The sequence below is a fragment of the Malaclemys terrapin genome, chromosome 8, assembly GCF_027887155.1.
Source record: "Malaclemys terrapin pileata isolate rMalTer1 chromosome 8, rMalTer1.hap1, whole genome shotgun sequence".
NCBI lineage: Eukaryota > Metazoa > Chordata > Testudines > Emydidae > Malaclemys > Malaclemys terrapin.
In genome coordinates, this window is record NC_071512.1 from 58,968,097 (window position 1) to 58,992,837 (window position 24,741).

The following is a 24,741-nucleotide window of genomic DNA, read 5'->3' on the forward strand; positions in this document are numbered from 1 at the left end:
AACACCAGCTTGAAAAGATTCATAGAAAATGTCTGCAGATTATTCCAAAATATAAGAGATGGCTAATGAGCTAGAATGTTTGCTCTTTTCTTTGCTGAGCAGCAGAGAAAGAGTTAAAGTGTATTACTATAGTACCTTCAGGCCCCAAATCAGATTTGCGTCCCATTGTGCTAGAAACATGGAGTAAAAGACAGTTCTTTCACTCCCCCTAAGAGCTTACAACCTAAATAGATAAGGAAGAAAAAGTGGGGTTGAGGAGTGAAGCAACTTGCCTAATGTTAGTGGCAGAGTTAGGAAGAGAATCCAGGTCTCCTGATTCCCAGCCCAGTGCCCCATCCACTAGATCATGTTTCCTCCAACCAGAGAACATGTCTTTTTATACCAGTCCCTTTCACTAACTATTCAGAGGAAGCATCTCTGAATGACTGAAAACATCAAATGGTACAAATTCAAGTTGAATGACGAGATCCATTTTCTTTTCTTTTTCTTTTTTTTGAAACTTTTTATTAGGGCAAAGTTACAATAAAACATAACATACTATATTGGGCTTTATTTGTTCAGCATCAGGTTAGTACTCAGAGAACTGGGCTACAAATTCTGGCTTGCCAGCTGAGGACTCATCGTCCTCTGAATATGCTGGAAAGGGTGACCAAATTTTTACCTATCATCTTGTTTGGAGCTTCTTTTGTGCATATACTTAGTGGGGCAGCTTTTCTATTACAAGACTTCAGTGCCCAGCAAACTGGTTGAAACTCCATAGTGAAGAACAAAAATTGTCAGACACATAGATGAACATAATTTGTTGGGGAATAGTCTACGTGTTTTTTGTAAAGGTAAATCATGCCTCACCAATCTACTAGAATTCTTTGAGGGGGGTCAAAAAGCATGTGGACAAGGGTGATCCAGTGGATATAGTGTATTTAGATTTTCAGAAAGCCTTTGACAAAGTCCCTCACCAAAGGCTCATAAGCAAAGTAAGTGGTCATGGGATAAAAGGGAAGATTCACTCATGGATTGGTAACTGGTTAAAAGATAGCAAAGAAAGGGTAGGAATAAATGATCAGTTTTCAGAATGGAGAGAAGTAAATAGTGGTGTCCCTCAAGGCTCTGCACTGGGACCAGTCCTATTCAACGTATTGATAAATGATCTGGAAAAAGGGGTAAACAGTGAGGTTGCAAAATTTTCAGATGATACAAAACTACTCAGGATAGTTAAGTCCCAGGCAGAAGTGCGAAGAAATCCGAAAGGATCTCTCAAAACTGGGTGACTGGGCAAAAAAATGGCAGATGAAATGTTGATAAATGCAAAGTAATGGACATTGGAAAACATAGTCCCAACTATACCTATTAAATGGTGTGGTCTAAATTAGTTGTTACCACTCAAGAAAGAGATCTTGGAGTCATTGTGGATTGTTCTCTGAAAACATTCACTCAATGTGCAGCAGCAGTCAAAAAAGTGAACAGAATGTTGGGAATCATTAAGAAAGGGATAGATAATAAGATAAAATATCATATTGCCTCTATATATATCCACGGTATGCCTACATCTTGAATACTGTGTGCAAATATGGTCACCACATCTCAAAAAAGATATATTGGACTCGGAAAAGGTTCAGAAAAGGGCAACAAAAATTATTAGAGGTTTGGAATGGTTGCCATATGAGGAAAGGTTAATAAGACTGGGACTTTTCAGCTTGGAAAAGAGACAAGTAAGGGGGGATATGATAGAGGTCTAGAAAATCATGACTGGTGTGGAGAAAGTAAATAAAGAAGTATTATTTACTCCTCATAACACAAGAACTAGGGGCCACCAAATGAAATTAATAGGCAGCAGGTTTAAAACAAACAAAAGGAAGTATTTATTCATACAACACACAGTCAACCTGTGGAACTCCTTGCCAGAAGATGTTGTGAAGGCCAAGATTATAACAGGGTTCAAAAAAGAACTAGATAAATTTGTGGAGAATAGGTCCATCAATGGCTATTAGCCAGGATGGGCAGGGACGGTGTCCCTAGCCTCTGTTTGCCAGAAGCTGGGAATGGGTGACAGGGGATGGATAACTTGATGATTACTTGTTCTGTTCATTCCCATATCTACGGTGCCATTTTTAGACGTATAGTGTCTGGCTGCCTCCCTGATATGGGAGTCTTTGTCTGCTGCAGTGAGAGGCTCCGGGAGGAGGGGGTAAGGCAGCGGGGAAAACTCCGGCAGCTCCCCCTGCCAGAATCTTTCTCCGCTCCCTACCGGAATATTTCAGTGCTTCTTGTAGCTACTTGTACCCTACATGACCCCACAAGTGCAGACCAGGTCTAAGGTGGTATGGTCATCTTCTCCAAATGCCTACCAACTTCCTTGTGAAAATCATCTTTGGCTTTGATCCAGTGAAAGCAGGTTGGAAGAGATCCAAAACTTGGCAGCTGTCCCTCAGAGGCATTATGTTCCTTAATGCACTAGTTTTGGCTTAGGACAGAACATCATGGAGGTGCATAAAGCAGTTGAAGGCCTCTATGCTGTCCAATCAACAGCATGAGAACTAACCTAATTTTTCACTAACCAATCCTTATGAAACAATTAATTTGTAGCTGTTCTGGCAGGGGCTAATGGCAGCAACAAGAGCTAGATTCAATCTATGTATGGGTCCTCTTCTAAAATAAATAAAGCTCTAGCTTGAGCCCGAGCCCAGAGATGGACTACTACTTTCTGGCTCTGGGAAATCACATCTACTCTCCCTGATCACCTTTCTATGTGGCTCTTCCCCACTCACTAGTACTCAGTCCTTGGAGAACATGGAACTACAAATACCTTTATTTGAGAGAAGAGGGGGAAAAGAAACACAACCCTATATATATTTATTCACAAGAAATGAACAAAGCCCAACCACTATCAGCATAGCCAACAAGTACTATTTGTCTGTCTGGTTGAGGTCCAGAACTCTTAGTCCTAAAGCAAACTACCCAGCTAAACTCCATTTATAAGTACAATTAGATTCAGTGGGTTTCCAGGGATGTCAGGAGGTGGCTCTTCTCAGTCTGTATGCCCCAGTCTAGAGATGTTGGCACCACTGCATCCTGCTCCAATGTGTGGCTACCATAGGTGCTGGAATAATTTTTATAGTAGGGGTGTTGAGAGCCATTAAACCAAACTGTAAACCCTGTATGTAATGAAAACCACTTCAAGGCAGGAGGTGTGGCAATACCCCCAGCATCCCTAGTTCCTTAGTTCCAGCACCAATAGTTCTGGAAAGTCAGCTCTGTGCCACCCCACTTCTCAGGCTGCTGTAAAGTCAACTCTGTGCTGCTACTGATGGTCAGTCTTGCTGCAAATTACAGCACAATTTCTATGACCTTTCACGAGTTACAATAATAATTTACTGTCCTTTATACAATCAGAACATAGACACATTCCAGTTAAAGCAACAAAACACTGTACATGAAGCTATGGGTAAGTGACATTATAATTTATGTAAATGAGCTGGCTTTTCCCCTTTTCTTCTAAGCCTTCTAGCTCTGGGGCTTTCAAATTAATAAACATCTCAAGACTTATGTGAAATGGGAATAACCCAAGAGTACAGCATAAATCATGGTCCTCTCAGGATAACAAATGTGTTGCCATTGGAATTTTTTTTGGTCAGAAATTCCAGATTGTTAGAGAATGAGCAGGGGGACCTAGAGGCACTGATTGAGTAAACTGGCTTCTTTATTGCGGTACTTGTTCCTCTCAACCCAATTGTCAAGTAAGCACTGAGTTAATTACATCACACTCTTTTATCTAAGTTAATATGTAAACATCTACATTTACTACAACACCCTAAACCCCTTATTTAGTAATATGAACGCCCATATAATGAATATTCAGCTATAAGCTGAATATTATTATACTCACCCCTATTTACTGTTAATATCATTAAGCATATCATATAGACATTTTTACCTTGAAGATACATTTCTTTACAGTAATTGTAGCCACAAGTTCCCCTAATCAGCAGTTCGCAGGGAAGTAAGGAAGGGGCCATGACCCCGAGATCATTTATGTAGCTGGGAAAGGAAGGGAGGGGGAGATAACACTTCTTTACACAAAGGTATCCTTTAGACAACTACATTCCTTATGCAGCTGTAACGCTTATTTATCCCCAACAAGCTGAAGGGGAGGGTGAGGGATAACACTTATCTATCAAGTGAAGAACGGTGCCTGCATGTGACTCTACTACTTAATACTATGCTAGCAGCTACCCAGGCCTTTAAGTAACCCTTACATATCCCAACACAGATGATACCTTTGGTGTTAGATGAAATTAGAAAGTAGAAAATCCTCGTTGCTCACCGAAGGTGGCAGGCAAAATTCTGAAAATGTATACGAAGGGCATAGACTGAAACATTTTCCTCTACTGAGTGGTGTGGAAGGGATTGAAAGAGGCAACCCCAGAACAAATAGCTGGAGACATGTGCGAAGAGAAAGAGCAGGTCTTGAGGATGATTATCCCTCCTTTGAAACTGTGGAAGCTTCTCTAAAGGAACACTGCATTGTTGGGTTTCTTTGTTTTTCAGGGAGCTTACATTGGGCTTAGAAGGGAATGAATTAGGGAATAGTCATTCCATACAAGACACACCGTTGGCAGCCAGTCAGACTCTAGGAATTGATAAGCTCTGAAGACCCACAGAACCTGTTTTAATGCAACTGTCTCTAGTAAAAATAAAAAAGAGAAGACCGCTTCTGCTCCCCCCCTGCCGCCCCTGGCCCAAAAAAGGGGTATTGGAGCTAGTGGAAAAGTACACAGACTCAGCTAGGATTCATCCCTTAGGGCCTGATCCAAAGCCTATTGTAGTCCAATGGGAGTTTCTCCATTTATTTTTGGATCAGGCATTAGATTTTATTATGAAAACTCTGATTGATGTTTAAGATTAGTCTGGTTGGCCTCTACAGTTAAATACATTTATTATTCTACATTGGGGGCCAAACTCTGCCCTTAGATATGCCTTCAGCTCTTGCTGACTTCAAATCTGGCCATAACTGTTTTATACTTCCCGGTATGTTGTTATCTTATGCTGCCTGGGAGCTTCAAAGGTCTGTGCTGGTGCTATTAAAGTTAGCTCCCTTTTGAATTTCTTTTGTAAACTATGCATTATTCAATGTACAGAAAAAGCAGTTTTGTTGGAAGTAATCAAAAGACAAAGCATTTGCATATATCAGCATTTCATGGTCTGTTTGAAATTCTATTCATGTAACACATTCTCAGTGTCAAAGTATGGAAAACCTGCTCTTTTCTATTTTTGAAGCAAGTTAAAAAGAATGTGCTAATTACAAGAAAGAAAGCTATTTTATGATGGAGAGGAGAAAGGGAAGGAACAGAGGACAGTTCTACACTTAAAAAAAAAAACAATGCATAAGTCAGGCTAGGGGAAAATCCTTTTTCCTTTAACAATTTGCAAATATGTTTATATTCTCTAAAGTTCTTAATTATATCTTAGAAAAATAATAATCTAATGACTAAAAATTCAGACAACTGGTTAGCCTTTTACTCACTAAAACAGAATTAAATACATAGGAGCTACCCACATTCATTCTGACTGGCACTTTGGAAGAAGCAGAGATGGTAGACAAAAGCTATATCCTTTTGTGAAAGCTGTAGGGAATAAAGTGTTCTACCTTGTACCTAAATAGACACAAAGTGCCACTGTTACTCACTGGAATATAACTGAGACCTCTTTATTTAGCTGTACACAAATATTAATTCTTTTTACAGGAATGAATTTGTGTTAACTTATTTCAGATATCCCAAAATTATGCTTGTTCACATTATCTTTCTCACTTTGGCCTCTGGTTTCCCTTCTAATTATCCCAAGATTGTTTCCTGTGTCTACACAGGGATTTTAGCCACTGATGGAGCTGTCCCTCTGCAAACTTCTAGCATAGAGAGTTTAGACTGATGCAACATGATTTAATTTGAAGCCAGTCTAGGCATGACCTATGCCACAGTTGAAGAGAATGTTTCAAGAGGTGTGTGAATTAGTTTTGTTTTATTTTCCAGGCCACAGTACCTATTGAAAAATTGACAAAAATGATTGTGTGTTGACCCAAAGCAACATTTTAATTTTGGGGGGGGGGAGGGTAAACTGAAATGTTGAAAAATAGTTTTGGGTTGAACAAAATGTTTCAATTGACACAATATTCTGCTTTCAATAATTTTAGCTTTTTAATTTATTTAAAAAATAAATGTAAATAAATGTAAAGTAATTTTGAATCAATATGTTCTTTAAACCCGTGAAAATATTTTTGGGAGGGTTAAAAGCTAATTTTTTTTTTGAGGAATGGGTATGGATCGAAAGAACTTGATGAATTTGCCACAAATTCATGAATTGCTTTGATCAACCTGAATTTTAATTTTTGGGGAGGAAAAGGCTTGGCCAATTTTATTTTTGCCCAGCTCTTGTTTTTAAATCTGCTCTTACTGTCTCATTACACGTCTTTTTGTAGTTTAGCTTTCAATTGCTCTAATGAAATAGATTTATATTTGAGTAAAATATTTTGTAACGTTAATCTGATTGGACTTGTTCTGTAGAATTGTCTCTGTCTGCCTATTTTAAGCTCTGCTATAGAAAGCAAAACAAAGTTTAAACCCATTAGGGTCAGTGAAATTGACACATATGTTAAATTTTGCACCTTTGAAGTGTTGCCTATTATAGTGACAGTATCCCATGTATTAAACAACCGTCAGCTTTAATTATAGTATGAACACTGAGATACAGACAAAGACCTGGAATTAAAGCAATGAACAATGTTAAAAATCATTGTAACAACTACTGATAGACTTGCTAAAGACGTATAAATAACAGGCTATAAATACTACTGGCACCTATTAGTGCTACTATTATCTTGATTTTTGGGGGGATGGTCAGGTATTCTCAAAATATGAGTGATATAGCTGCTTTTGCAAATATATCTGTAACTTTTTATGATGATGCATTACATCATGCTGAATGTTCTGTAGTGTAATCTGATAAACCATTAGCTACAGGTACTGCTCAGTTATGCTATCTTTGACTAATGTGATATAGATTGTCAAGGTTTCTTCCAAATATGAACACTTCCTTCTGCATATCACAGACTAATGCTTCCATTAGCCAAATACACAATGCAATGTATTTCTTAAGTTGGATGCTTTGCTAAAAGTTCAAAAAGTGATGTCCCTCCCAAGGCTTGTACATTTCACACAACACTTTAACCAGGGCCGGATTAATGCAGGGGCTTTAGGGGCGGCAACCAGGGCCCCGGGCTAAGGGTGGCCTTGCAGGCCCGCAGGCCAGATGCAGCCCGCTGCTTCTTTTCATCTGGTCCGTGGCAAGTCTCCACGTCGTGGGCTGGACACCGGTCCCTGAGCCTCGGCACCCCCTCCTGGGGCTGAAGCCTTGAGCACTGGCTCGCCGATGTGCCCCTGTGGACCTTAGGTGAGGGGCCTTCAGGGAATCTCTGTGCGCTGCCCCCAGCGCCAGCTCCGCAGCTCCCATTGGCCAGGTACCGCAGCCAATGGGAGCTGCGGTGGTGGTGCCTGTGGGTACAGGCAGCATGCACCGCTTAGAGTCCCTCTGCCTAGGGGCTGGACAGGCCGGCCACCTGGGGTAGCAGAGCAGCGCGGAGCCAAGGCAGGCAGGGATCCTGCCGTAGCCCTGCTGTGTCGCTGACCAGGAGCCGCCCGAGGTAAGTGCCTCCTGGCTGGAGCCTACACCCTCTCCTGCACCACAACCCCACCTGCACTCCAACCCCCTATCCCAGCCCTGAGCCCCCTCCTGCACCCAAACTCCCACCCAGAACCTGCACCCTGAACCTCCTGCTGCACCCCAACCATCTGTTCCATCCCTAGCCCCAACCCAGAGCCCCCCCAAGCTGGAGCTGCACCCCCCCACACACACCGAAATCCCCAGCCCTGAGCCCACTCCCCTACTCCAAACCCCCAGGGGACCCACAAAATCTAATAGCTCCGGCCCACAGGAGAGTTATTCCAGCCCTGACTTTAGCTTGAGATTAATGGCAAAGGAAATTGAATCTTTGCTCCTTCCCACTTTTGTTTTCATCAAAACTGAAAATCCTAAAGTAAACTCCACCAGGCTGTAATTTGCTAGGCTGATTAAAAACCAGCCATCCTTCAGAGTCTTGAAACAACACTTTAGTGGAATGCGGATCTCTGAAACTGAAAATTCTTCAGGGGATGATCCTTGTGGAAAGTAAAATTCTTTGAGGGAAATGCATAAAAGTAAAAAGCCAAAAAGAGGTCTCTGCACAAGTGCTAGACTGAACAACAGAACACTGAGCAGGATTTTTTAAATTAATGTTTTTTTAATTTATGGATATTAGCTTCTGGTGAACTTTAGAGAGAAAACAGGGTCCGGATGTATACTGTAGATCCACCATCCTCAATTAGTAATGGACAAATTGAGGATGGTGGATCTGTAGCATACATTTAGGCTATGCAGATTAAATAGCTAATTTTGCCGTGAGAAAGAAATATTGATGACATTAGCTAATCTAGAAATCCTTGCCACAATAGTTGAAACATCAGAGAGTGGGAAGAAGTTTCTGTAGAAGTTCTCCCCTAGAAAAAGAAGAAAATCATGGCCCCTGCTCTGACCAAACAGGATGGTTGAAAACCAACTTGATCCTCAGTCACTCAATGTTTTGCTCATTTTATATTTAATTAATAGTATAAATTTACATATATGTAATTTCCACACCATTTCAGGAAGAAAAAAAAAAGGCCTGGTCAATGGATGCAGGTGGTGAAAAGAGCAAGTCCTTATTCAGAATCATTCTTTGTGTTTCAAAAGCTTTGCCATTAAGATCCACTGTCTTTGAGCAAGGTTGTGGCCCAGACTTGCATGGCTGAGTAGGAGTGCAAAGGGAAGTAAGACCTTCATATCCCCCTCTCCAGTCTTGCCTTGGCAGCATCTCAGCTGCAAACATGGAGGAGAGATGGGCCTGCATGCCCAATACTTTCCCTGTCCCACCATACAGATGGGTGGAGATTGGGTGGAGCCCTTGTTCTGGCCAGAGTGGGGAAGGAGAGGGAAGTAATCTGCTACTGGTAATGAGGAGTGGCAAATTACTTCCTCTTGGGAGCAAGGTGGGAGCATAGAACAAATTGGGATAGTCTGTGAAAGTCCCAAATCCTTCTATGGACTCCTGAGCCTGGGTTGTCACATCTTTGTGCTTCTCCCTACCCAGGCTGTTTCTAAAGGCACAATCTATCCCTCTTTTTGCTTCTAATAGAAATGCAGACACTGTCAACCAAAAAGAAACAGATGAAAGAAAGAATAGGGAAAAATCTCCACAACAGAACATGTGCAGATGGGTTCATTTTTTGGGAATAGCTTCTAAGCATCTGGCAGATGGAGGTGGGGAGAGTGCTTATGAGATGCAGTCAACATACCGAGAACCTTTTCCAGTAAGAATACTAAGTACAGTGTAACCTTATAGTAATGTCAGAAAGACTGATATTTTATTGCCTGGGATGCAGAATAGAAGCCCCAGTTCTCCCTCAGTGTAGTACAAAAACAAAGTGTATTGGCTAGAATTTCCCTTGAAACATCTTAATATTTTGCCTGATTTTACAATATCTGTTGTTTTTTTTTAAAGTGATTCAATCCCAAGGATGATAGCTTATTCACAGTGCTGCTGCTCTCCAATACAGCTAGTACATGATAATGCTTGCACTCTGGTTGACAGGAGCAAAGCTTTATGGGAAACATTAGTGATGCTGCTAGTGAGCAGTTGGTAGGAATAAAATAAACAAAAGCTCATAGGGTCAGAAGAACAAAGTAAACACATGGATGGGTAGGGGAAAATATTTGCTTTTTCTCACTTGAGCTTTACACTGACAGAGAGAACTCAATTCTGGGAGACTTAGTATGGGGTTTGCCTGAGTAAATATTGAATAAAGATCTCAGGATTTGATCCCTAACAATTCATCCTCTCTGTTTTAAAATGTAAAAACCTGCAGTACCTGGCACTCTCCCAGCCAAGTACTAACCAAGCTGAATTTGAGGTGAGATTAAATGGGTTTATATTATATTATTCAGAGTATGGAATCCCTAGATAAAAGCTGGCTTTTGTGATGATTTGGGGATCTTGCTGTGAAATTCATGAATTCTCACTGATATTATGAAACTGTTATGATGAAATTGTTGTATCATGGAATGCTTCAGTGTTAATGTGTATCCACCATTGCTGACAAGACCTGAAACAGCTGCACACCAGATTGAGGAAAAAGGGAAGTACTTAACTTTTACTGTGTTTTGAGTGGACAAATATATATGTTAACAGATCTGTGGCAATTGAAGTGGGAATATGTCACAATTAAATTGGGTTGGGCCAAGTAAATATACAGTAGGAAACAACATTGTACTGACAGGGAGACATTAAATCATGTAGTCTCTTAGCCCTCTCTAGAGTCTATGCAGCTTATTCTCTTCCCTTTAATTTCAATGGAGTTATTTCTGGTTTATAATAGTATACCTTAAATGATAGCAGAATTGGATTCTATAGTTCTTTTTAGAAGTTCATAGAAGCATGATCAATGTTTGCAGTGACAAAGTGTGAAGTCAAGGGGGAGTTGGAAGTCACTTGAGTAAGCAACTTTAGGACTTGGTCTCAAGTATTTTGGCCAGCCTTGTCTTAAATCTGAAAGCCTGAAGTACGTCATGTTACCTGACAATCTCCCATATAAGCACTAAACAGGCTAGAACTTACTTCCTTTCTGGGGTCAGACAAAATTAGGGGGCCCAGGGAAGCATGACCCTGTATCAGAATTAATTTGGTTTAGTTGTATTTTTGCAAGAATCTTCATGAAAGCACTGGTTTTTATTTTCGCTGACTAGTTGACCCATCCATAATTGTGACACAGTAATATATATGCTACAATTGAGTATATTTTGAGAACCCAGAGCAAATAATAAATACCAGGCAGGTTGCTCTTAAAATCAAATGTAATAACTATTTTAAAAAGTTGAGCTTTTGCATAGGTTTCCATTTCTTCCTTTAATTTTTTTCTCAGCATTAAACATTTACATTCAGATCAGAGCTATTCACAAGAGGCATGCAGCTGTGGAATGTGTTGTGTATTGTAATTATAAAGATATATTTGTTTCTTTTTCTCTGTGAATAGATTCTCTTATATTGATTCATTCTTACTTCTGAGCACCTACACTGAGGCAATGGGGAAAAGATTGGTTTTCTGCAAAATTACTTTAATTACCTTATCTCTGGAGAAGAAATACAGTCATTGAAGTTACAAATTTTGTAACAATTTTCTCAAACAGGTCTAAACTAATGAAAAAAAAAACAAACACTTTTCTTTTAGAACATACATAAGAACGGCCATACTGGGTCAGCCCAAAGGTCCATCTATCCCAGTATCCTGTCTTCTGGCAGTGGCCAATGCCAGGTGCCCCAGAGGGAATAAACAGAACAGGTAATCATCAAGTGATCCATCCCCTGTCACCCATTCCCAGCTTCTGGCAAACAGAGGCTAGGGACACTGTCCCTGCCCATCCTGGCTAATAGCCATTGATGGACCTATCCTCCATGAACTTATCTAGTTCTTTTATTTTTAATTAACAGTATGTTTTTTAAGTACTTACTGGGAGCCTCGGAAGGGTTGGAAGTTTGGCTCAATGCAGAAAAATTTACATACCGGATGCTCTTTGGTCTGGAAATCTCTTGGGAAACAGGCTTTAGAATGAGATTTACAGGATGTTATGGGGGTTTTGTTTGTTTGTTAGGGGTTTTGTTGTTTTTTAATCAGACCAGAAATACCTTGTGAGATTTGGTGTTTCTACTTGTTTTGTATAATAATAATAATAATAATCAAACTTATTCTGAGGATTAAACCTATTGGTTTTGGGTAAGGATTCAAAAGTTCTTATTTTATTGAAAGAGGCTTCCTCATCCCTAGTCTTATAAAAACATAACTGAAGATATTCACACTTAATGCCAAGTGTGCAGATCAGAATATGATGAACTCTGGGCCTGACTTATGCCTGTGCAAGTGAGAATCAGGAGTAACTCCAGGGAAGTCAATAGATGTAGGCCAGTGTAAAGCTGTTGTAAGTTTGTGAATCAGGCCCCATGGGTGAAATTCATTTGTCAGTGGAAGGATGGCCCAAAGACTACACAACACTTACAGCCAGGGGTTAATTTGACTCTGTGTATCAAATAGTGCTAGACAAAGTAGTTCTTCTCTCTTTCCATTTATTTTCTTTCCCTTCAAACCTTGGCTTCAATGGGACTACTTACAGGAATAAGGACTATTCAGGTGGGTAGGTAAGGATTAGTCCTTATTTGATGTAGCGTCTTTTGTATTAATGGAATCCCAATGGCTTTACAGGGCTACATACTTTGTATTGTTGCTTTTTGAAAAGCTGTAAAAAAATGCTTTTTAGCTAAACTCTCGCATGCTAAATTTTAGCTCATAGTAGTTTTAAGGGTGAGCATAGCCTCTTTAAATGCAAGGTTCTAACAGAAATTCTGGTATCGCTTTAGCAATATTATGAAATACCGTTTGCTTGTTAATGCAGCCATAATAACCCTGTCTGCTTGTAGTGCTTGTAGTTTCAAAAGCTAGAATATGCTAGTCAAAAAAATAAGCACTGTACTGGGACAGACATATCCACTTGAAGTTTTGAATCCTGTTCTAATGTCCTACAGTGATATTGAGAGGGGGGAGCTGTACAGAATGCTGACAGGCAATGTTTTTAAAATCCTGGTGCATCAGATAAATCAATTTTCTCAGCAGTATAGCAACATTTCTCTTCCACTTTGATGTGGGGCAAATGGAATTGCTGAGTCGTGATCTTGGTTCAAGATTAGGTATGTGGCTTGGTCCTAGCCTCGTTCACCATATCAGATGTTTTTGTTGTTGTTGTTGTTGTTTTTTAAACTATACCTTTGACTTTAAAAATATTAATAAAATTGTGTCCCTGCCAGAAAATGTTATACAAATTTTCCATTTCTAGCCACTTTAGAAATATATTAGCTACAGAAATGATTCCAGCTGCTTCAGTTCACAACGTTGTTCCCTCTGTGAGTTTAGATTGTTAACGAGTGTAACAGGGTGGCTTGCCCACAGAGCGGGGAAGCTTAGGAGACTGTAGTGACACTGCAGAGAATGAGAGCGGCTCTTGCAGGGAGAAACTGAGACTAGAGGAATTGCTCCAGCTAGGAATGGCTGGGAGTAGCCTGCTAAGGCAGCAAGGTCTCTGATCAGACATTGGGCATTTGGGCTGCACCCAGTTGAAGGCTGGAGTGAAGACACTGATATTTAGGTTTGGACTTTAATTTAATAAATTAGACCCTTAGGAGGACTATTGTGAGTGGATTGGAAAAACCCTGTGTGACATGAGGCTCCAAGAAGGGAAATAGATGTGAGGGGCTGTATGCAGAGCTCCTCTGATGCCCCTAGAGCAGTGTTTCCCAAACTTGGGATGCCGCTTGTTTAGGGAAAGCCCCTGGCAGGCCGGGCCGGTTTGTGTACCTGCCGCATCCGCAGGTCCAGCCGATCGTGGCTCCCACTGGCCGCGGTTCGCCGCTTCAGGCCAATGGGAGCTGCTGGAAGCGGCGCGGGCTGAGGGAACCGTAGGGCAGCCACTGGCCTAATCTTGAGGAATATGGTAACTTCATTTTCTTGGAAGGGTATTTCCCTGACATTGCTAACCACAAGAAGGCTATGTTGTGTTTCATGTTCATTTGGACCTCTATAGGCAAGGTGTTCTTCCTTTCCCCTTCCTGTTTTTTGCAATTACTGTCGTGTCTCTTGGCTCAGATGGTCTAGTCTCACATGGAAATTAGATTTTAATTAATCCTCCTGTACAATTTTTGCCTCATGTGGATGATGTCACGCTCCTGTTATCCACCTCTTAATAACTGATTATAGCCTAATTGAATGTACTAGAGGAAAAAAGACAGGATGTCAGAATATAAAGTTCATTAAAGAAAATCAATTTGCAAGCCTTTAAATTGCATTAAGGGCTACTCTTTAAATTAGCTAATGTATCTTTTTCCCCCTTGTTTGGGAAGGTAAATAGCCACACTGTAGAAACATATATACAATGTGAACTGGTAAAATTAGTGGGTAAATTAAATTGTAAATGACTTAAGACTGGTTTACAGTTCCATTGTCTCTTACAGGCTGCCTAATGTACTCAAAATAATACCTTGCCAACTGTTTTGTATTTTCTATTTTTTCTCACTTTTTGTGATATGTTGGACTAAGACACTTTATTAGAGTTTATTAGAGAAGCAAGTAACTAAGGCTTAACATATTCCAGCTGTGTGTATCTTTGTTTCCAAGGCAAGCTTGGCTGTCCCTAACATGCTGAATGCCAAGCTAAAGGTTCTAATCTTTCAATCCCAGTTCTCAAGCAGCTTCTGCTTATATTCATATTCTGAAAACCAAGCTGTCACCAGTCAGCATTTGCCATTAGAGTATCCTGAGCAGAATATTTAATAAAAGCAGCCACTGAGGTGCAGTTTGCTCAGATGTTACTAAATGCTTAGAGGTAATCTAGGGAAGACTTAACTTTCTGAATGTGGTATATGTAACATGAAATTATGTCTTTGTGTCATTCTTATGGGGAAAGCTGCATCTTGGTCCCCTTTCTGTGTATATCAAGCACTGATCATCATGAAGGTCTGCCTGGGTTTTGGGGCACCTTCTTGATCCTCCCTTTTGGAACCTGTGACCAGTGATATAGACCAACAGACTTCTTAGAACAAATAATTTTTATTTAGCAGTTAGACTAAAGCATTAAAGAGAAGTGGATTTTAAAAGCACAAGCAGACTGACTACACATTTAGTCTTATCTAGTCTTACATTTTAAGCTAAGCTATGTAGTCTTTCATCTTAAGTTACAGGAACAAAATTGACTCAACTCATTCTCTTAGGGCTTGTCTACATTACCCACTGGATCGACAGGCAGTGATCGATCCAGCGGGGGGTCGATTTATCGCATCTACTATAGACACAATAAATCGACCTCCGAGCATTCTCCTGTCGACTCCAGGACTCCGGTACATAGCTGAAGTTGCATAACTTAGATTGATTTCCCCCCAGTGTAGACCGGACCTTAGACTGCCAAGATCCTCCTGTGCATCTATGGGTTTCCCAGTCTTGAGCTCCCTCTAACTGGTTCAAGAAAGCTCACTCTTCCCTGTGAGGATCTGAGCCTGACCACAATATTGTTCAATGGTCTCTGTGTTTACGGTTCCATGCATGAAGTCAGTTCCTCTTTTAGTTGTGGTTGGTAGGAAAGGCAAAGGAGTATGGAATGATAATAATGACATATCTTTGTTCCAGTTTTTATTCAAGTTTAAGCAGTGTGTTTCTTTGAGAGTGGCTAGAGTGATTTTTTTTTAAATATATGGAGGTCTCCTAAATGTCAGTTTGAGTATGATGTCACCCATTATAAACTGAGTGCTTCGCTTTGATCTCTAATGGAGTGGAGGTTGACAGTAATTTTCAAATGCACAAGGTAACATCAGCAGAAAAACAAATGTGAAATTAACATAATAGAGAACAGCTTCTGTTGTGATCATTTCAATACTAAAAATGAGGAATGTACTCTGAGAATCAAGCTAGTGACTTGATCCAAATTAGAAAAAGGGCACTGCCAATTCTAGCTATACTGGGCTCAGGTTGATGAGGAACCCAAAACTAGTGGCAGTGCATTTGATTTTGATTTTGCACTCAACCAATCTAACATCACGTAATAAAATATCACCATAATTTTAGTAGGTACCCTAGTTATGGGGGGAAAGTGTACAATTTCTTACATAAGAAGCAAAAAAGAACATTAAAATCAACTCTGATGTTCTTGAAATGGTACAAGGATGCAGATTTTGGTATCAACTACATTTTGTTTTACCTCTTTCACCCCTGCATTCTACTTTTTAAAGAATTTTGTCTTCATTCACCAGTTGTATCTGTTTTTCTAACAGAAAAACGAGAGATCAGAGGTATTGAGTGTGCACAATTATCAGTTTTGTTTGCTTGAAATGCAACTATTAAAACTTTTATCTTGTGAAATTTCATCTGAGGCTTACACACTGAAAATCTGTTTTGGCCTGTTTGCTTGCAAGTCCATCTATGTTTGCGAATGATCTTAATTTTGCATGGTATTTCACAATTTTTCAGTGTCTATCCTGGTTAAAAATAAGTCTGCATTAATTGAAAATGCTCCAATTAATTTTTGTTTTAATTGAGGGCTTTTTGTGAAGTTTTCTACTAAATTAAAACATTGGAACACAATGTGAAAACTCCTATTTTGAATGTATTCAGTTTTGTTATACAGATGCTCCCCGACTTACTCAAGCATTCCGTTCCGGAACGCCTTGCATAACTCAAATTTTGCATAAGTTGGAAACGTATATCCTACCATTACGTGCAACGCCTCCACCCCCAAAAAAACCTCAACCTCCTATTTCTAGCTTACAGACTTTATCCATAAGTGCGGATTTGCGTAAGTTGGGTTTGCGTAACCCGGAGGGTGTCTGTATTTAGCATAGCCTGTTCAGGAGTAGGAATGCTTTTCATCCATAGGAAAAAAAACCCTCTATATTCCCATAGATATTAACCAAAGACTTTATTGTCTAGTGAATAAGATGCCTACGTTGTATGTCAAAGATATTGAGCTAAATCCATCTCTGGGACAACTCCAATTAAGTCATTCAAGCCCTTTGATCTCAGAAGGCAAAGCCTATTGAAGACCTCCTCTGCTTACCCTTTGTTGAACTTCTAGACTCCTTATGCCCTCTGTAGCCATTTACTTTAGTTTATCATTTATTTATTGTGTCATGTTATGATTAACAAACATGTCATATATAATCATTGTATGCTAAATAGATTTAAATTGTAGGATTATAGAAGTATAAGACCGATTAGTAGTTAGAAGAGATAAGTATGCATTAGGTATCTAAGCAGGGCTGAAATGCAAGGCCCACAGGCCTCAGCCTATAAGATGTTAGCTTAGCCATGCTAGGCCATAGGCTTAAGAAATTGTTGACATAAGTAAGTGACCAAAGAATGACTTATGCCACAAGATTCCAGGAAAAGATGTATCAATGGGTGGTATTGCCAAAAAAGTAACTGTAAGAGTAATTTTGGACTGCAAGTTACCCAGTGGTCACATTTTCTAACACATGGCCTAATTGCAGGGTGCACTATGTGCGTCAATGCTAATGAGAATCAAAGAAACTCCAAACAACCTATGAAAAATGGGTTACCTGAAAATTCCTGGAGGACATAATGTAAATGAGAAAAAAGAGGGTGGACACCTTCATGCACATGTGCAGAGTGCTAGGTGTAGTCAGCATAATGTAAACAAGATAAAAGAGGGCTCCCAGATTAGATAAAATGAGTTCCATATAGGAAAATGTCAGCAGGAACCATCCCTCTACTGATGATCAGTTGTCAAGGCATCCATCAGACCGTATGAATATCGTTAAGGATGTGCGTATAGCTATATTTGTAACTTGTGCATAATCTGTATAGGATTTCTATATGCTTGGGTAATCATCATTTTAACTGAATGTATGTGTGGTCACTACCCTGGGTCTTTGTATTCCTAGAGACTCTAACTCTAAAATAAGTAGCAGAGGTGACTTTCATTCTGTTCGTCTTGAAACTGTAGCCACCAGATCCGAACCCACAGTGGTGTAATATCGCATTATTAAATCACTTTGAAATAAATAAAAGGCTACATCTCCAAGAATATTTTCCCCATTGGCTGCTTCCATTCCTCCTCAGACCTTGGTGGGATGAGGCCAAGATCCTCCTGCTGACAGTCCTCCTGGTGTGGAAAGCTTGAGACTGTAAGAAGAGGTGTGTTAAGAACTGGTATATTCAGCTGCACAGAGGAAGTCATTTGCAGTACGTAAGTTTTCAGTTCTACATAACCTAGTCACTAGACTACATATTCTTGTGTGCCATCTACTAGCATTTTATCTAATAACCATTTACTAATATATATAGACAGAGCACAATAAAAGGTGTGCATGTGGGTGTGAGAGAATCCAAATCTCCAGTTCTTCCTCCCAATTAAATCATAGAATCATAGACTTTAAGGTCAGAAGGGGCCATTATGATCGTCTAGTCTGACCTCCTGCACAATGCAGGCCACAGAAATTCACCCACGCACTCCTGTATCAACCCCTAACCCAGGGGTAGGCAACCTATGGCACGCATGCCAAAGGTGGCACACGACTGATTTTCAGTGGCACTCACACTGCCCGGGTCCTGGCCACCAGTCCTGGGGGATCCTCTGCTGGACTGGGGTACCGGCTGCCGGCCCCCTGGTAGCTGGGGTTCTGTCTGCCGGCCCCGCTCATCCCGCTGCTGGCCTGGGGTCCCGGCCACTGGCCCGGGGCTCTGAGGCCGCCCCCAGCTGTGGCCCACTGGCCCCAGCCTGGGTCAGTGAGGGATGCAGACAGGGGGCGCAGCTCAGTACCCCCACCTTAAAAATTGTTCCAGCGCCACTGTGCTGGGATATTTTTAAGTCCTGATTTGCTGCTTACATCACTATCACACCATGTGGAACAGTGCATTGTATTTGACATTGAGATTAGAATGTACATGCAAGAACAGGAATCAGAATTTTCTGACAGATTTCAAGATTTCCAGTGATTTAGCCCAATGCTTTCTTTTCTAATTAAACCTGAAAAGTTCAACAAAGTGACTTAGATTTGTCTGTATTTCAGTGGATGGGTGTTGAAGATTTTGAAATGCAGATCATTCAGTTAAAAAGCTCAGAATTGTGGGCATCAAAGTTTGGAGATCTGTGGAGTGCACTTGAAGCTACCGAGAGAGATAATGGGGCCTCTATTCTGACCTGCTGGACATCTGTGCCAGTGAAATTTAACTGTTTGAAGAAAATTGCGTTTGCAATGCTTTCAGCAGTTGGATCCACATACCTGTGTGAACAAATATTTTCACACATGAAATCTGTCCTCTGTCCCTCTCGGAGCTGGTTAACAACTGATCACTCAGAAGCCTATGTGCAGCTTAAAGTATCCAAATACATGCCAGACATTGGAAAACTCAGCAAGGAAAAGCAAGGGCAAGGATCACACTAAACTGATAAGATCTGCATTTTAATTTAATTTTAAATGAAGCTTCTTAAACATTTTAAAAACCTTATTTACTTTACATACAACAATAGTTTCGTTATATATTATAGACTTATAGAAAGAGACCTTCTAAAAATGTTAAAATGTATTACTGGCACGCGAAACCTTAAATTAGAGTGAATAAATGAAGACTCGGCACACCACTTCTGAAAGGTTGCCAACCCCTGCCTTCTCCTATGTCTGCGCTATTGAAGTCCTCAAATCATGGTTTAAAGACTTCAAGGTGCAGAGAATCCTCCAGCAGGTGACCCGTGCCCCACGCTGCAGAGGAAGGCAAAAAAAAAAAAAAAACAGGGACTCTGACAATCTGCCCTGGAGAAATATATGCACTTGGGGTCTGTAGGTATAAAACACAAATGCTTTTATTTCCAGATCTCTCACTTCCCTGGTCCCATGGCCCCCATGAGTCACTCTTCATGAGATTTCAAGGAGAATGGGTTGCAAGATTTAATAACTATTTCTGTCTTTTCCTTTGCTAAGTTTCTGCCTTAGTAACAAAACCTTTTAGCTAGTTTTCAGTAATGCATTTTTTTATATAACCCACTTGTATTCTTCACGTTTTCTTTATTGTGTTTGTCTTTGTTGAAAGTATAAATAAATCCTATATCTATAAACCTCATGGTCTGTATATTTAAAGGAATTCACTCTTTGTACAGCTTCTGAGAGCAAGTTCAGCCATTGTGTTGGATGTGTTAATCTTCATTAACTGGAGCAAATTTGAGAATGTTCCCATCATAGCCCCAACATTGGAGATGCTTTTTCTGTTAAGATCTAGAAAAGCCCAGGGCAATGAACCACAATGGTGCTAACCTGGCAAGAAAGGTTCCAGATACAATGTGGGAGTCACTGAGGAATTGGGGAAAAAAAAGGGCTAATACATCTGGCAACATTGTGAGAGAAGAACAGAAGTCTAGAAACTGTGTAAAAGGACTGTTCTGTGCAACTAGTCTACACTAGGAATTTACATTGACATAGCGACATCTCTCAGGGGTGTGAAAAATCCACCCCCCCGAGAGACGTAGCTATCCTGACCTAACCCCCGGAGTAGACAGTGCTAGGTTGGCAGAAGAATTCTTCTGACGACTTAGTTATCACCTCCTGGGGAGCTGGAGTACCTATGCCAATGGGAGAATCTTTCCTGTCAGCATAGGTAGTGACTACACTGTAGTGTTTTAAGCATAGACAAGCCCCAAGTCTACTCAGGGTTAACTGGGTTACCTAGTCATGACCACTCTTCCACAAGAAGCATGCCGCCTGGTTTTTTTCCCCCTTCTCCCTCCCTCCCCTCCATCTGGCTGAGACCTCACAACTGCCATTAACTTAAACTATAGTTGTTCAGAAGAACCTTTGAAATTCAGGCCAATTGAAAATTAAGGTGTTAGGTGTGCCATTGTTAGAAATATACACTTACTATGGGAAGTGTCATCAGTGACTCCACAGTTAAGGTTGTGTTGCAATTTGGATTAAAATCCTTTTATTACATTTGAGGATGAAATTCGTCCACTGAAATTCAGAGGACAGTTCAATTTTCCATAATATTATTTGGACAACTAGATTAAGAGTGAACAACCCTCCTGCATGTCTGCATGGCACTTAAAAAAAGTGTCAATGTTAAATGGTACAGAGATGCTCTTTCCCCATTAATGCAGAGTAAAATAGAAGAAAAAGTGCAAGTTGAAAAATATTTAGATGTGACACATTCTGCCTATAAGTTGTATGGACAACAAATGTATTCATTCAACAGTTTTACTTCTTGCTCAATATTCATTAGGAAGGTTTCACCTGACATATGACCTTGGAGCCCACACCAAACCCAGTGAAGTCAATGGGAGTTTATCCGTTGATTATGATTAGCTTTGGATAAGGCGTTTACATAACAATAGGGTTACCATACGTCCTCTTTTTCCCAGACATGTCCGGCTTTTCGGCAGTCAAACCCCCGTCCAGGGGGAATTGCCAAAAAGCCGAACATGTCCGGGAAAATGGCGGCTCTGCTCCTCCCCTGACTCTTCGGCTCTGTTTAAGAGCCAGGCTGCCCGAGCGCTTCCGGCTTCGGGCAACCCCGTGCCTCCAGACCCTGCGCCCCCAGCTGGGCACTTCCCCTCCAGGGCTCTGGCGGCGCAGAGTCCGGAGGCACGGGTGCTGCCCGAAGCCAGTAGCGCTCGGGCAGCCCGGATCTTAAACAGAGCCGAAGAGTCGGGGAGGAGCAGAGCCGCCGTGGCTGGAGGCTCTGCTCCTCTTCGGCTCTGTTTAAGAGCCTGGCTGCCCGAGCGCTACCGGCTTCGGGCAGCCCCCGTGCCTCTGGACTCTATGCCGCCGGAGCCCAGGAGGGGAAGTGCCCGGCTGGGGGCGCAGGGTCCGGAGGCATAGGGGCTGCCCAAAGCCCGAGCGCTACCGGCTTCACGGTTTGCTGGGCAGCCTCCAGACCCTGCGCCCCCGGCTGGGCGCTTCCCCTCCCAGGCTCCAGCTGCGCTGGGGAAGCGCCGGCCAGGGGTGCAGGGTCTGGGGGCTGCCCGGCAAACCCTGAGGCTGGTAGCGCTGGGGCAGCCCTTTCCCCGTGGCTGGGAGTGGGAGGGAGGAGGGGGCGGAGTTGGGGCGGGGCTAGGGGTGGGGAAATGGGCAGGGCCAGGGCCTGTGGAGGGTCCTCTTTTTTTATTTATTAGATATGGTAACCCTACATAACAAGAATCTTTAGTTAGGGAATAGGTCTGAAGTCTTTATTCACAAAGGACTCCCACTGCCTTCAAAGGAAGTTATGCACAGATCAGGGCTGCATGACTGTGAGTTGGTTAATTCTGTTACTAGCATGATAACATGATAGGTCTATTTGGTAGCAGAGATTTTATGTGGTGAACAGGATGACATGGTTATAATTGGGCTATAGTTTATGTAGTAACAATAAGGGAAACATAGGAGAAACTGACATAAAATACAGTCTATTAGGTTAAAACTATACCATAGTAAATCTGTCACAAGTATAGCGGGAGCATAAACTATAATTGTAGGCACTTGGCTGTTACTATGGTAAAATATGTTCAATTATAGTTTAGTATTAACAGTAGCTTTACCAGAGCTATAGTTCTCCCATAGTTTTATGATGAAACTATGGCTTTAGGGGAGTCTTTCTTCCATTGGGACACATGGTCTCCTCAGTCCATGGCAGATCTCCAATAGCAGCATGATGCAGATGAAGGAGAATGTGTATTTATAGGATTGCTATACGGCAGCAGTCTCAGTCAAATTTCATTTTTTATGTTTGACATCTTAATTACAGGACAAAGAACATCATAGTAAACTTCTAGGCCCTGTCCATACTTCATCTGAAATCCACCTGAAACTGGACAATTGCCAGTCAGGCAGTGAGTTCTGCTCACTGCTTCTGATTGGCTAAGAATTGCTAACATCCTATTCTTTTTGTTATTCTGTCTCCCTTGCCACCAACCCAAACTTGTTTGTCTCACCCACCTAATGTGTCATCTTTTAGACTCTAAGGGTCAGATTTTTAAAGGTGTTTAGGTAACCAACTCCCAGGGAGTTAAGTACCCAAATATCTTTTAAAATCTGGCCCTCACTCTTTCTGGCAGGGGATGTTTTTTTCTATATTTGTAAAGTGCCTAGCAAAAAGGACCTCGATCTGGTTAGTCTCTCTAGGAGGTATTTCAATATACATGTTTAATAATTACTTTTTTAAAAATAGCTGTTGCTGGTGCAGTTGAGGAGCATTGAGCGGAAAAAATGTTGTTAAATAGGACCATTAAACTCGTGGATCAGGTGAAAGGTTATGAGTAGTTCTAAGCATTGGAAGTAGGGTAGTAAAGAGCTGAGAAACAGGGATAAAAAGACCCATTTTTGATGGGAGGTGAGTGTGGAAACAAAGGGAAGAGGATTCTTGGGCCTGGAGAGAGAGAGTTTCTTGGAGATTTGGGTTCAGGTACAACTTGCACTTTCAAGCAAGCTTGCATGAGCTGGGAATGCAGAGCTCCCTAGCTAGTCAATTCTATGTTAAGAGACAAAGGAAGGACGTTTTTATAATAATTAAAATCCTATTGTATCATCAAATCCTCTATGAGCTGTACATTTAAACAAATCTTACCATTCAATTGCTTCTAATCTTTAATAATCACCCATGGCTAATTGGGGAAGGGCATGTGCATTAATAGCAGCTCTTCCTCATGGCAGCTTAGGAACACTGAAGGTGTTTTCCTGTGACCCTTACACATTTTTCTAGATGTCAGCAAACAACTACTCTGAAGTTATTGATCAGCCAAATGAAAATATTAGATCTCAGTTAAAGTGACCATATTTGACAGTCACCCAGCATTAGGTTCACCAGCAATGGGATCATTTCAGATAACTGATTGAATTTTGCTAGGCATTGTGCAGTCTAGCATGTCTGAATGTAATAATCAATTAATAGATGCACTCCTAAAGAAAACTAATCATTATATGAGATTTCATGAAGATTTACTTTATCAATAGCAAGCAGTTCATGAATTTTTTGACATAGCTCCCAGACCAGATATGAAATCAAGCTATTGTCTGCACACATGTTGCTATTTGAGCACCACCAAAAAATGATTTCTTCTTTATTAATAGAAAAGATTTCCATTCATTTAATATGCAGGTTATTTACTATGCTAAGTACAGTATAATTGATATAATTGCAATGTTTCCAGGATAATGTCATGATTAATTCATCTGTAAACAGTCTGGTATATTTCATTTATTTCAGACAACGAAAACTGAAGCTGGATGGAATCTGACTTTAAATAAATTTACCATTCTTAATTATCATTTTAAAATGTTGTTATTTGAAAACATAATGTCCTAGTGGACATTTGCCTACCTCATTGAAAGATACTACATAACCTAGTATGATTTTCAGGCTTTGTTCAACAGAAGCCCTGGAGTAGAATAATAGCAGAGTAACAGGTCAAGATTCAAATTCATTGGCAGTTATGAGCTGTGCGTTTGATGTGGTGCTGCCATGCCTGGAAGGGATACCAGAGACTAGGGGCTCTCCCTCCCCTGGCAGGAGGGTTGGGAGGAACCCCACCCAAGCAAAGTGGGACAATAAGCCAAGAAGTGTGGGGAAGTAACCCAGGGAAGCTAACAGCTTTCCTAGGAACTGGTAGCATGAGGCAGCTACTTGTAGGGTCCCTGGGTTGGATCCTGGAGCAGAGGGCGGGACCTGCCCCCCCACCCCGACTCCCTTTTCCTCTCACTGGATGTCTACCGAAGAGACCAGAAGCCCCAGTGAAACAGTGAGGGCCTAGCAGGCCCCAAAACAGGAAGGCTGCTTGGAGACAGAATTTCCCACCCACTATGAACAGAGCGGGGGGAATTCTGAGAGACGAGACGCTATCCTGACCCATCGCTAGAAGGAAGCGCGGGACCCACCAAGGCGGAGAAGAAGCCCTGTTACAATGCTTTGAAACAATGATCTAGTTTCAAACAACTCTAGTTTCAACCCTCAATTTTTTCCAATGGTATCTTAAAATGAAAGCTACTTCATCATCATATCATTCATTGATAGTCTAATCTATTGGCACAGCAGTGATAGTGACACTAGT